Raw genomic sequence first — 15,373 nt, forward strand, 5'->3', positions numbered from 1 at the left:
TTTAGTTTCCAGTCAGCCCAGTACTTCTTCATTCTCTGTGATCTTATCCTTCTTTCTTCATCGGAAATCACCCTTCCTATTGTCTGTTTGTTGATTCTGATTTGCAGTCTGGTTTGTTTGTTTGTGAGTTTCTTGATTTTGTCGATTTTGTTTTTTAGGTCTTCCACTGTAATTTGTAGTTCATCCATATCTTCCTTGATTTCTGTAATCCACTTAATGTTGCACTTGCTATTCCATCATTTTTCTATTATTCTCCTGTTGATCCTGTTCTCTGGTGTCCTGATTAGATGTCCAAAAAATGAAATGCATTTCTTCCTGATTGAGCTCATTACTGGTTCTATTTCCTTGTAGACTGTTTCATTAGAAGCTACTCTCCAGTGTCCATCTTTTTGGTATGATTTGTTGATGCATGTTCTAATGATTCTTCTCTCTATCTTGAGTATTTTGTCTATTTGTGCAGTGTTAGTTGTTTTGAAGATGGTTTCACTTGCGTATGTTATTTCTGGTTGAATGACTGTTTTGTAATGTTTTAATTTTGTTGCTATTGACAGGCCTTTTTTGTTGTAGGTATTCTTGGTGACATATTGTGCTCTGGTCAGTTTATTTTGTTATGCCATGCTGGCTTTTCATTGAGGTTATATGTTATGATTTCTCCCAGATATTTTCATTTATTTACAATTTTGATTTCTTGGTTTTCTATGGCAATTTTGTTTATGAGTGGTGGGTCAGTAAACATGATTACTGTCTTTTCAAAAGATATTCCAAGACCAATTTTCTGTGCTATTTCCTGCAGTGATATAACTTGTTGTCTGGTTTCCTGAATATTGTTGGACAAGAGAGCAAGGTCATTGGCAAAACCTAGGCAATTTAAACTTATGTTGTCTTTGGGTCTTCCAATTCGGATGTTCTTTGGGTTACTCTTGTACCATTCCCTCATTATATATTCCAAGGCACAGTTGAACAGCAGTGGTGACAAGCAATCTTCTTGTCTTAAGCCTGTTTTTATGATGAATGGCTCAGAGAATTCCCCTCTGAACTTGACTTTTGATTTAGTGTTGGTTAAGGTGAGTTCAATCAATTTGATTAATTTTGGATGGAGCCCGAAATTTCTTAATATTTTCAACATTGAAGGTCTATGGATACAGTCGTAAGCTTTTTTAAAGTCCACAATGGTTATTGCAAGAGGTTTGTTTTGCTTCTTGTAATATGCTATGGCTAATTTTAAAGTGATGATTTGTTCTGCACTGCTTCTCCAAGGTCTGAAGCCTCCTTGGTATTCACCTAATTCTTCCTCTAGTTGCTCTCTGATCCTCCTGTATAGGATTCTGGAGAAAATCTTGTATGTGCAGTCTAAGAGAGAGAGAGATATCTCTGTAATTATCTGGATTGCTTTTATCTCCTTTTTTGTGGAGTGGGTGGATTATGTCTGTGGTCCAATGTTTGGGGAACTTTTCTGTTATCCAGATTTTTGTTAGGGCCACATGTAAGAATGTTCAAACTGTATCACTGGCATATTTCCACATTTCTGCGAAAACTTGGTCTTCTCCGCATGCCTTATAATTTTTCAACTCTTTGAGTGCTGTTTCCATCTCTTGGATTGTTGGGGGATTTATGAGTTCAGGCGGGGTCTTAAGTTATATATGATCACCCAGGTGAAAAAATACTGAACTTCTAATGCTTGTTGAATTTTGAGTAAATATGGTGTACTCTTTGGAAGCCTGCATGGTGCCCGTGATTGTTAAGGCGAGAAATCTATGTGGTCTGACACTATGATTAGCCAGCTTCAGTCCCATTGGTCGAAAAAAATTTCACCTTCAGAATGTTGGCCAGCGGTGTAGGAGGGGTGTTGGTATACAGTTTCTAATCAGCCAAAAGCCTGGATTCAATTCCAAACCTCTCTGGAGTGTTCATATGGTGTAAAGGCATATGATGGTGTTGGTGGCGATTTGTCCATCAGATGGGGGGATGTTAATCCTTGAGCAGACCCCTTGGTGCTATTTGACAGGAGTAGGCTATGTTCTGGCACCAGATTTCACCCTCTCCCATCTTGCTATCATCATCATCATCATCATCATCATCATCATCATCATCATCATCGTTATTTTTGACCAACTGCAGTTTCCCAGGTGTGGTATACTGCTATCATATATCACATAATTAATTTCAGTTCAGTAACTCCTTTCAGAAGGATGGCATCAGGAAGGGCTATCAGTCATAAAAACCTGTTACAAAGATTCATCTCGCTTCATATCCGACCCCATAGAGAAAAGAGAGGGAGAGGTTAGGTTAATTATGTTTATCGTCGCCATAAGACCTATCTGTGTCGGTGCGACGTAAAGCCCATAGCAAAAAAATAAAAAAATAAAAATAAATTATGTTTAGGGCAGATCTAGTCCCCTCCTCATTCAGGGTGAGCAGAGTGGATCCTAAATATTACTGCCCAGTCATGAAAGCTGCATATGGGTTGCTTAAAGCCTATAAATGCCAATAACTTCTATACAGCTGCCTCTGACTGTCATGAATTTGGCTCTGTAGGAAATCTCTTGGTATGATGGTAATCGTAAAAGAAGTCCATCACTTCTCAGCGACACCAGGTTATGGACATCGAGTGTGGGGGAGTAGAATACATCCTGCCTGTCCTAAACAAAACTTTCTTTAGTTTATCTTTGGTATTTCTGAGATCGCTGGAGCCACCCAGTCTCATTTTGGTTGTGGCTTGGGAATTAAGGCCGGATGCTCTTCCTGATGCCATGTGACTTTTTGAGATGAAAATCTCAACAGGCATCGACTGGGATTCAAACATCAGCCTTCCGTGTGGGAAGCTAGCAGCTAAGCCAGGGATGCTAATCATATCCCTTATCCTGTCCGTCAACTAAGAAGGGATTCCTGGGTTCTCAACTTCTCAACTTACCTTTAGCTTTCCTATCTGTCATTCCTTGGTCTTCTCTTTTGACTCTGATGCTATTAGTTTTGTGAGGCCTGAGGTGTCTTTGTCATGCCTTCCTTGACTCTTGCAATAATCTGGAACACAATCTACTAATCTACTTCGATACCTCATTCTTCAAAGGACTGGAGCCGTTCCTTTTTCCTTTCCGATTAGTGATAAGAGAGGATGGTTGCTATTAATACTTCTTAACCCAGGAACGCCGGAGTTTTCAATTTTCGATTTTTCAATTTTTATTTAATTTTCTCAGCATTCACATAGAGAACATTTAACAGTCATTTTTTTCTAAAAATTATATGATTGGTTTCTAAATGAGGGCCTGGTACCGTATGGACTTAGCAATAAACGAAAGAACAAACTGTGTTTATAGGTTCATTTGTGACATCCCTCTGGGAATTCCGAAAAATAACATTAGCTCAGACGTGACATATCCTTAGGAAATAGGTATAATACTACTATTGACATCAGTTTTTAGTCACCTATTTCCACTTTTTACTAGTTTGAAGAGGCAAAATGTAGTTTACACAGACGTCCGCATTACACTTGACGCATTCTCTGCAACCATGAGATTCGCGTCCAGTGGCCGCGCAGCGCCGGCGATGGTTTGTTGGAGCAATATAGTGATGTAGGTCATTGAATCTCAAGGTGTCAAATACTCTAAAAAGAAAAGAAGTGTGAGCAACTGCATTTCTTTATCTTCAAAATACCTCCCATATATATATATATATATATATATATATATATATTGTAACAAATATTTTGCACCTTCCTAATTCTGATGGTGGCAGTTGCACATAGACACTTAGAAGTAAAACGGTGACAAATATTTTCATTTCTTCGGGGTTACTTGAGGATCTTCATCATTTTTAAAGTGCATACTTGCTGGCTTCAGAGCACAAGTAATTCACAATTTCATCATCAAAATACAACTCTAAAATATTTCGGTTAGCATCATATTTCGAAAAGTGGAAAATTTCGCACTAGGCAAGTGGATTGTTGTGGGAACTAGGTCATCCGCCATCCAGATAGCTGGTGGGCGAGGTGATGATATTGCTCTCTTTGTGGGCAATGAATCATTATTGGACATGGATTCTCTACACCTGTACGGAATTTGCTGTTTCAGCACTCCTTCAAGTGGTGCTCCGAGTTGACCTCTCGTAAGGTTATCTGCGAGCCCCCTTTCATCTTCCTCAGCTGAATCTTCATTGGATAATACATTGCATTCCGGTGTTTCAATTTATATGGCTTCAGCATCAGTATCCTCTTCTTCAATACATAGAACCTCCTTAAACATCAAGCAACTCGAATGACATTCACATATCGTTAGACGCGATCAATTACGTTCTTCATGTCTATTATGACGTGGATTTTTTAGTAAAATCTACAATTATACAACTGAATGAAACACATAAATCATTATTTGCAGCTACAGTATGAATTGTTTGTTTAGAATCGCCCTTAGAAGCTTATTTTTCAGCATTTACGGACACTTTTATTCTCCATCCCGCGTAGTAGGGAAAATTATAGTAATCCACAAGCGGTAAAAATCATATAACCACATTTCAATTGAGAATTGTAGTGTAGATACGGTATATTTAGATAGTACAGTATCTTACCTGCTATATTCGTGTGTATCTTTTGTGTGTGTCTATTAGAGCATAGTACTAATAATAAACTGTCTAAGCATTTAGCTTTGTTGGTAATCTTTGAGTACAGTAGTTCATGCAAATTTCAAACTTGCAATTTTAATTTCTGTTTGTGCATAGTAATGACATACGGTACCGGTACGGTATTGTAATTAGGATACGTCTGAACTTAGTTTAAAATTATTCTAGTGTACTGTGCAGTAGTATACAAGTAAAATCTTATTAGAATTTAGCGTGCTTATTTTATTATTGTAAAATATTTGTGTAGTACCGTATTGGTATAGTAGAGGTATCCGTAGAAACTCCCTTACTAAAATTCTGTTGGTGTAATTAGGATAGGCTTAACTGCAGTATAGAATTGTGTAATTCTTGTGTATTTCTTCCGGTATTCAGTAATAAGCCACCAGCGGGGTAAACTCACCACACTAGCGGTTAGCAAACATGCACCGGCCGGTACTACCTATAAACCGGTGTTAAATAAATAATATTTATTAAACAAATTAAGGAAATCAGACACAAGGATAGGAAAATTACATCCAACAGTACTTACCCAGCAAGGGCCAAATAAAACTCCCAGAGGAAATGGATAAAAATCCCTTGTTTTGGCGCTGAACCACACAGATAATGAAATGAGACGCTGGTTTCAATCAAATGAACTTTTAATTGAAGAATGAAAACTTAACATGAAACCAAAAGAACATCGTCCTACCTGAGGGAATAAAAGTATTTTAAGTAGTTCAAAAAACAATTAGTGAATAATAGAAAATACACGGATGAAACTGAAAAACGTAGTCCTTTTCAAGAAATGATACTGAAGGAAATCATTAACTTAAAACAGAAAATTGTACTAATTAAAGACACTAAATCCACTACCAGAAATAGTACACTTTGATAACATTACCATAATAACTGAAAATGATACGAATTAAAACTTAAATTGTTTACAGAAGGTTTACACGGGCCCGTTTGTTAGACTTACTAAAATGAAATTAAAGCTAACGTATTAAACCTAGGGAAAGCCAATCAATTAACGAGTTTCGCTGAACTTTCTTGGTAAGATGAGGCTTTGCAGGAGCATAGAACTCTAGCCCAATTAATAAACTACAAGGGGTCAAATAAGATCAGCAAATGGAAATCACACACAATTAAATAGGGGGAAAAGGAAGAAAACCGTAAGAGATCAAGTGAGGAGCAAAGAAATCTTCCACATAAATCCAAAATTCTTAAGTAAACTCAGGCTCCACAATCAACACGCAAAACCCACAGGCAACAATCACCATCACGCCCCCAAAGGCAAATTGTTACCATAGCAACGAAAACATACGCCCGCAAACCAATCATGGTACAAGGCACAACAAAGGCCAGAAACACAAAAATAAAATCAGGAAACACGAGAGTATAAAATACCATAAAAATAGAAGAAGCAAGGTTTTTTTTAAAAAAAAAAAACAAGAAAACTAGAATTATATGCTTCTGCAGAACCTCACGCAGTATAAAGGCCACTAATTGCCCAACACATTTGGAATTTACATGATGAATGAAATACATTAACGGGTGAAAATGATAGTTAATTTAAAAAGGATTTCCTTATTTTCGTAGTCTTTACATGCCAATAATTTAATTTTATATATATATAAACTTTATTGCGCACAAGTTGTGCAGTATTAGGATAATTAATCAATACAGAGGTCTGTGATTGATTTCACACGATTTTTACACGACAGTACGTGATATCGGTCACAATGTTTATCACAGAGTTCACATATGCGCATCGAGTCCGGGTCGTGGTATGTCTTCGACCTACATATTTTGTGATGGTAGCCATGGACTGCCATGGAATTTACAAAATGTCTCAGCTCCTGGTTTGTGCCGGTCCATGCTCTGTTCATCATGGCCTCTGAAGAGTAGAACTCTGGCCATATCTCCTTCTTTTTCTTCTCCCTCTCTAACCGCAGTTTCTTCCAGTTCTCTGTACAGGGCAGATTGAATTTCCATCTCAGGTCCTCTATTAGAAATGTTTCTCTCGCGAGTTCGTACGCTAGTCTTGACTTGGTGTACTTTGAAATTCCGAGGGCTGCTTTCAAGAATCTGGCTTTCACTTTTTCCATTCGTATTAGGTCTTTATAGCTTAACTTTTCCCATGTTATCTCTATTCCGTATGTTAGAATAGGAACGATTTTGGCTTCAAAGAGGGCTATAGCTGTTTCCAGGGAAAGTTGTCTTAATGGCATGATGTCGTAGATGGCTTTGGTTGCGGCAGCTGCTCGTTGTGTTGTGTGAATTCTGAATGAGTGTGCTGTTGTCTGGACCGTTAAGCCCAGATATTTGAAGCTGTTCGTAGTTTGTAGAGGTTCATGTTTGAGGTAAATTTTGTCCCTTGCAGATAGGCATCCTCCTTTCCTGAAGACCATGTGTACTGTCTTTTCTGCGTTTATTTGCAGTCCGTTGTATTCAGCCCATGTTCCTAGAGCATTTATTCCTTTCTGGAGTTCGTTAGTATCGTGAGAACCCATCATCATGTCGTCTGCGTATATATAAATCTTGAGGGACGGAGCGGAAGTTCTTATTGCTTGGACCACGTCATGTGTGGCTACGTTGAACAGAAGGGGACTAAGGGGGTCTCCTTGTAACACGCCGTTTGTCTGTATAATTTCTTGCGAGGTTGTTACGTTGTCTGAAATTATGATGGTGTTTTTACTCAGGATGTTGTGTATCAAGACGCTTAGTTCCTTGTTTTGTTCCACCATCTGTTCTAGTTTGGCGCATGTTAAGGTCCTGTTGAGATTGTCGAACGCTTTTGTAAAATCGACAAATACTGCGTGGAATTTTCCTTTTGGGAATCTTATATCCTCCTCGACGTCGTCTATGAGGTTTTTGGCTGCATGTAGGGTGCTTCGGTTTTTCCTGAATCCAAATTGTTCCTCTGGGATCTTGTTGTCGATTTCCTCTGTTAGTCTTATCTTCACAAGATTCGTCAGAATTTTGAGAAAGTTGTTCTCTAGCGCGATACCCCGGTACGAGTTTGGGTCAAGTGGTTCTCCTTTTCCCTTGTATATCATTCTAATTTTCGAGGTTTTCCAGCTCACCGGGATTTGTCCTTTATACAGACATAAGTTCATCATGTTCGTGATTGCTGGGATTAAAACTTCCGAGGCTGCTTTGATGTGCTCGTTAAATATCCCATCCGGGCCTGCTGCCTTCTTGTTTTTCAATGTTGATATAGTGTTTCTAATTTCCTCTGTTGTAAATCTTCTGATGTCATCGTATTGTCTTGTTATTTCATGAGCTTCGTTGACACTTTGTTGGTTTAGGATGTTTGTGAAGTGAGCCTCCCAGATTGGCATCTCTATTTTCCCCATTGTCTGTGACTGTCGTGGCTTTAGAGCAATTTAGGGGTTTTCTTTTGCTTCTTCCACCATTCTTCTAGCCTCGAGTTCTGTGAAATCGTCTCGTTTCTTCTTTAGAAGGTTTTTATATTCTTTTCTGAGTCTGCTATATGTGATCAGGTCGTCCTGATTTTGAGTGCGTTTGGCCACGTGAAGGGCTGATATGACTCTCTTTCTCTCTGTATAGCATTGTTGATCGAACCATTTCTTTGCCTTTCTCTCGTTTATTGTGGAGGTTGCGGCTTTGATTATGTCTTCTAGCACTGTTGCAGCAGCATCTAGGTCCTTTTCCTGAATCTTGTTTTCAAAGATGGTAAGCTTGTCTCCATTTTCGCGTATTTTATTCACGTCTGTCTTTCTGGAGGTTCTTTTCGTATGGTTTGTTTCCTGTCGTGTGCCTGTAGACTCTTTCAATTTGAAAGTAGTTGTCACTGGACAATGTTTCTTTATTGGTGTCACCGCGTCGGAATATAACACCTTATGGTCCGTTACTTCTAGATCGTTGCCTTTGTACAGGATTATGTCTATGGTACTGCTACCATTATGTGCGAAGTATGTGTTGTCTTCTCTCTTACTAACCAGTGTAAATCCCTCTTCAGCCATCATCTGTAGTAGTTCCCTACTTCTGCAATCATACTTATCTAGCCTACAGTTTAGGTCGCCCGCTATAATAATACTTTTTCCCGTGGCCGTCTTTCCTAGAGCAGTCATCACGATTGCTATGATGTCTTCAATCGGGGTCAGTGGTTCGATGTATAGGCCTACGAAAGTCACTCTCTCGGACTCCATTATTATGGTGTCTTCTTGTTCACAGACGCAAGATGTTCTTCCTATCGTTGGTTTGTAGAAGCAGGATATTCCTTTTGTAGGTCTTCCCCTCGGTCCTTTTTTTGCAGGAATATGTTTTGAGTAGAAACCGGGGATTTCTATATTGTCCGTCGCGAAAGTCTCTGTCAGGATGAGTATGTCATGGCTACTTAGGAGCTCGCCTTCAGTTAATTCTAAGGCACTTTTAAGTCCTTCAACGTTCCATAGTAGGAGGTTAAGCTTCGAGTTCTGCACCTCTGCTTTGGGGACGAAAAAACTTGTACCTTCTAATTATGGCCCCTTCAGGCCATTCTTCTGGAACTGTGATTTTGTGAAGCTCGTTTAATGGTATGCCTACTTTGTAGGCTTTTAGAGTTCCTTTGGATTTTATTTCCTCACATTCTATTATTTCCGTCACCTTTAGTTTCCGGAGGTGTCGGATAAGTTTCTCCGGAGTGGAGTTAGAGTGGAGGCGTCCTATATAGAGCCACGCTTTGCGTACGGCTGCCTGAAGTGGGCCGTCTGTTGCGTCCGTTTCTTGTTGGGGTTGTTGCTGCGTGCCCACTACTATTGGGGTCATCTTCTGTTGATTCCCTCGGCGCTTCCTTCTTGCTGTCCATGTTTGGTTGTTTTCGTCGCCGATTGATTCGTCAAAGTCTACTTCCTTTTTGTCGTTGTTTACTGAGATCTCTTCGTCTCTCTTGTTGTTAATTAAGGCTCTTCGTGTAGTTAGCAGGTTGGGAGATTTTCGCGTTATTTCTTTCGGTTTAGTTCCGCTTGGTACATTCTCAGTTGTTTTTGCTGTGGTCACGGACCCAGCTAAGTGTGTAATTTGGGTTCTGATTTTCTCATCTATTAAATTTCTTAGATTGTTGGTGAGATGTTCTATCATGGCCTCCATTTTTTGTGTTAGTTCTTGGGAAATTTTTTCTTCCAGTTTATTTTCAACTTCTATTTCCAACTCACTTGTTATCGCGGGTTGTTGAGTATCGTGTCGTAACTTCTTACTGTCTATGCTGAAAGAGTCGGCCCGGAGGCCGCTAGGTATCGGCTGTGTTATGTTCCTGCCAGAGTAGTCGGTGGAATGGCTACTTGGTGTCGCCTCCTGACTTCTGTGAATGTTCCATTGTCCAACAGGAGTTGCTAGCGTCTTGTTTCGACATGCTGTTTCTTGCTTCGGGTCGCTAGATGTGGCTGGTTGTCCTATTGAGTAGCTGTCGTCTACTTCTATATCTGTACTTATACCTGTTCTAACCTCATTTCGAGTATTCTTTGCTGCCTTTTCACTTGCCTCTAAGGCTGATTGTAGTTCTGCAAATAAGTTTCGGATGTTACTTACGATTCTGTGCAGAGTTTCCTTGGCTTCCTTTTTCAGGTAACTGCCTCCTTCCGCTATATTCACAAGTTGTGTCAGGGCCTTGTCGAGACGCGCCTTAGACTTCTCCGCCATCTTTTAGACTCAATATGGCGGATTGATTTTTCTTTATTCTCCGCTACACGTTAGCACTTAGATCACACAACTGGAGTGCGACCTTACTGTGTTTAAAATCTATGACAAGATGGCTTCTTACAACAAACAAGAATATTTCGATATTTTGATATATTATTAGAATTAGCCACACGTCCGTCCGCTTAGTAATATCCAAAAATAATTATTTTCACTAAATTCCACCTTGAAAGAGTTAATTTCAAGACACGGATCACACGAATTTCCTTGCAGTTTCCTAATCACAGGATATAACTAGCCAAATGATGAAGCCACTTACTTGGGTGAAGCTGACGCTCAGGCTTGATGAGCTAGTTCCTCACATACTTACAGATGCTTGCTGATGAGTTTGGTTTCCCTGGTCAGAATTAGCTAAAAAGTATCATAATAGGACGATGCAGGAAACAAGGTAATTTGGGTTTAAAACCCACATCTCAAGACCCTCAGCCGGGGTCTATACTCCAACATGACGCCAACATCTTAAGAATCCAATTAACACAACTGCACGCCATGACTTCCCCACGCGTACTGTCAGCGGTCAAAATGGCGAGGTTTGCTCCATCAGGAAGTAGCCGCGCTCTGATAGGTAGAAGAGCGCTTGGGGAGGGGAAACTTATTGTGGGTGACTGGCGGAAGATTGCAGCACTTATTAGAAGAGAAATGAAACAGTCCATACAATACAGAAATGCGATAATCCAAAGACGTTGCCTTCAGTCCACAATAAGAAATATAAATAAGTTCGATGAGTATCACCAAAGCACGTAGTAGTACGAGGGAAACCATCCGCTTAGACATATAGAAAGATTAAGATTTTCTACGGCAATATTGCCAGTTCAAAATAGGTTCTCGAGGGAGGTTTTAAATTGCCTTACTCCGTAACAGCCCTCTCCCCCCGAAGCTTTGTATATTAACTGATATACCTCCCAGTTCAGTTTAGTGGTCAAGAAGTAAGCTAAATTTCAAATCACGTCCACATTGGATAGAGACCACTAGTGACGACTTCGCGTACGCACAACAATATCATGTCGAACCAGAGTCATTTTAATGTTATATTCTTGACTTAAGTTCATGGTAGTTGTGTCTTAGGTTTAGTAAACAGTCTTTTTTTAAAAATATTATCCATGAAGACACTTAGGTTAATTAACCCCAATTTCAAACAGAGTTCCATTTCCCTAATATTCATAACAATTAGATTAACAGAAATCAACCCTGTTATATATATTACAATTCACCCGTTTTAAGAAAATTAAGATTAAATTCACAATTACAGATTAGAAAATAAATTTTCTCTAGGTCACCAAGAAATGCATTATCTCACCCTTTTCCTTTTGACATAATAGTCAAACATGTAACCCACCAAGAGGAAGAAAAGAACCCGCGGCAAGGACGGGGAACAAAAGGGGAAAGGAGATAAACAAGTCCGGTGATACCGTACGGAAAGAAAATTACAAGATCCAAAATAAAACACATATAGCTTAAACTAGTAGAAGGCGGACTCAAGGTTAAATCATACCAATTGACCCCACAAGGAAACCCGGAGGGCCACACTATGATAGAATAGAGAACCCAAAAGAATAGATAAAGCAACAAAATAACACCAACTTACAAATAATTAAGGTAAAAGTGAGAGTAATAAATCACCCAAGGGTAGTTTCTAGATAAATAAGGGACATTAGGAATCGAAGTAACTGCACCAGCTACTGATAGTTAACTATGCCAACTCACACAACATGTTAACCAAAATCACTGGATATTCCCATACAACACCGAGCAGTGACATGTTGAGCAGTGCCTCACATCTACGGGCACAACCTTCCTTACAGAACAATATATAAAAATGACCCACCATAAGATGAGGAGGTAACACAAGCTTCAACTCACCAGGTTACAGACAAATAGGGCAAGGACCTAACTATCAAAACAATTTTGGTATAAATAAACTTAATTTGATCAAGAGAATCAAGGTGATAAATGGGGTAGGGCTTACTTTCAATGAGCAAAAGAAAATTTACATTAGTTTCACAATAAAACCAAAATTAAATACCTCATAAATTAGTGTCAACACATTCGTATTACCCATACATAACTTACTACCACAATAGGTGAAATCAGATATATTATTACCCAACCAATCAACAACACAGAGCAACAGAATGTAATCAAATGACAAGAATACATGGGTTACAGGAAGGAATTACTTCAGGAAAGGCCGATATTGGTAGCTGCAGTTGGAGACTTCAAGATCCTTCCGATGGTGGGTGCGCATTTAGTTGGTCATCATCAACGAGCTATCACCAACATAAGGCCAACAATGATACTAAGATAGAAAACAATAAACTCACAGTAACCCTTTCCTTTACACCATTGGTGGGGCGGAACACAAAATATCAGAAGAAAATTCAGGAAGGTTAACCAATCGGAAATCACATTTCTCATGACTGCACTCAAATTTCAAACATATACCTCAACAATGGACAACTCAATTAAATAAAAGGTTCAGAAATATACCTCAATTAAGTGACCGACTTGGAAGTGAGGAAGCAGAGACATAGCACGATTCACTACCAGTTATCCGCAAGAGATCTTGGACTAGCCGGACTAGTAATAAGAGATATCCGTAGACTCACACTGTAGCTTCACAGCGACAGGTACCTTGCTCAAAACAAAATGAAACAAGGTTAATAAAATATAAATGGTAGATAACGAACCAGATTGATGGAGAATGCTCAATACAACCATGAAGAAAGAGAAAACACTACTAAAAGACCCTATGATCAAATAGCAGAACGACTTCAGTACTGCTTTAGGAGTACTAGTTAATACCATACTTAACTAGCACCGTAGGACAGCGAGATGACCAAACAACAGCAACAGATATTAATACTCAACAGAGTCAGGTTCCAACAGACTGGCAGGTTGATCTAGAACGAACCTTATGGTACAGCAAGTTAAATACCAGATGACGACAGGTTAGCAAGTTATGCAGAGGAATTTTTTTTTTAAAAGATAGAATAGACCCAATTCATACGATAACCAGCAAAGAGTTGTAGACCCAAACAAGAATTAATATCAAACCACTGTGGGCACAAGGTACAAATAAAGGCAGCACACTGCCCATACCTGACATGCCCTAACAAATCAATTACACAACACCATAACATCAACACAACCATGGATTACATTTAACGACATGCATCTGCCCCAAGAGAGATAAAGGACCATTTACTTTCCCCAACACCATGCCCAGAAACAATCACATTCCACTCAAAACTATTTTCACAATACACCTACTTACGATATAGTACCAACGGTACCAACATAGGACCCAAACCAAACCTACTGCGTTTAAGAAGGGAGATGCTCTGCCCAAGTTAAGGATCCATACAAATGTAGTTAAGGTAGATAAGGTAGGGAAAAAAGAGGGTTACAACTCAATACCAAAATAATGCAACCAAATTAGAGGCCAGAAACCCGGTAAGTGGGGTTTGTAGTAGGGTGTGGAACTAATACCACATTCGACCGAAAAATACAGTAAGTAACAACTTAGTTAACCACCATTACCAGAACGGAAAACTCAGTTGCCAACCTTCTAAAGTAGGTAGAGTAAACCTTTAATCACCAAAAGGTCAATGGGGCAGAAATGCTCATAAATAAATCAATCAGCCAAAGGATAATTCACAACAGATTACAGGAATTATTTTGAGAGAGAGCGTCGGAGCAATCGAAAATTAAGAACCCATGCCACCGGAAGTAGGGGACCGAAAGCGGTAAAGACAGTAAAGTCCATACCCAAGGCAAACAGCTAACCACCACCAACGCCGATCGACAGGGCTCAACAATAGCAATAGCCACTCCCTAAGCGAATTAACCAAAAGAAACTAACATTGGGTACTACTTAGCAGTGAACGGACCCACTGTAACCAGAAAGGTCCACAGTTACATCTTACTAATAGAGTCGAATTACCGAAAATAGGGTATAGCATTTTAGAAATATAATAGAAAAGAAAAGGTAGAATTCCCTAACAATATTCACTTCCATATATAACAACTAAACAGGCTAAAATCACACAAATCTTGAAGTACCACATGACCAAGGTAAACACATCATGACAGCCCATAACTCAATTCATTTTCAATTTAGTAGTCTATCAAAGAACAAGATCAAATAATAGTGGTGACGGAACTGGCAAGCAATCTCCCCATTAACCCGATGAGTAGTTAACGGTTAAATAAGTAGATGCTTACAGCATAAGGGAAACACACATATACTCCTAAGTGACAATCACATTTTTAAAAGACCAAGATAGTAGTAAATACACAGTAGTTCGTTTCTACACAGGCATATCGCCTGAGATGTGAATGCAGAAGATTCGGACTAGGTAGTCTTAATACATGGTAAAAAAATTCGCACACAACTAAACAAATTCACTATTTTTTTTTTTCTTTTAAACAGGAACAGATCTTAAGCTTTTTGAAACCAACCCCCAGAACATCCAACACTATAAACACAGTACCCCAGGAAACCATAACTAAATTAAAATTCATACTCAACCAGAATAATTACCTAACGATCTAAAAATAATTAAATAAATTTGCTCATTGAAATGTAGCCCTAATCCGCAGATTCCAACTACAACCACAGGAACAACTAAGAAGCCCTAAAGGAAGGAGGAGGGACGCACCTTAACTGGTTTTTAATTGGGAAAGATGAACTCGCCTAATCCTTTTAGCGATGGGGTCGCTCACCAACACCGAAACTGGAGATAAAAACTGCAATACCGTACAGGGACCTTGGTACCTAGGAGAAGGCAGAAAATTTATTAATGGCTTTGCTGATTGGGTAACATTTAACGAAGACTTTATCTCCAACCTTTAACCTAGTTGGTTTCCTACCGATATCATACCTTTTCTTGGCTTTCTCATACGAAACAGACAGGTTTTTCTTTGCTTCATCCCACACCTTTCAAACATCATGGGGTTTAGACAGATCAGGCAAAAGATCATCAATACCAAGCACATTTGACATTGGGGAATATGGAGTATAAGAAAACATAAGGGACTTGGGCGTTTTCCCATGAGATTCATGGATAGCTGAGTTGAATGC

The 15,373-nt window shown here is 39.2% G+C and overlaps 1 protein-coding gene across 4 annotated transcripts in view; it reads left to right on the top strand.

Annotated features, from left to right (window-relative positions):
• The window catches only part of MFS18 (major facilitator superfamily transporter 18), a 206,705-nt gene that overhangs the window by 9,297 nt on the left and 182,035 nt on the right, over positions 1-15,373 (top strand). The window lies entirely within an intron of this gene.

This window comes from Anabrus simplex, chromosome 4 (genome assembly GCF_040414725.1).
Source record: "Anabrus simplex isolate iqAnaSimp1 chromosome 4, ASM4041472v1, whole genome shotgun sequence".
In the NCBI taxonomy this organism is placed as follows: Eukaryota; Metazoa; Arthropoda; class Insecta; order Orthoptera; family Tettigoniidae; genus Anabrus; species Anabrus simplex.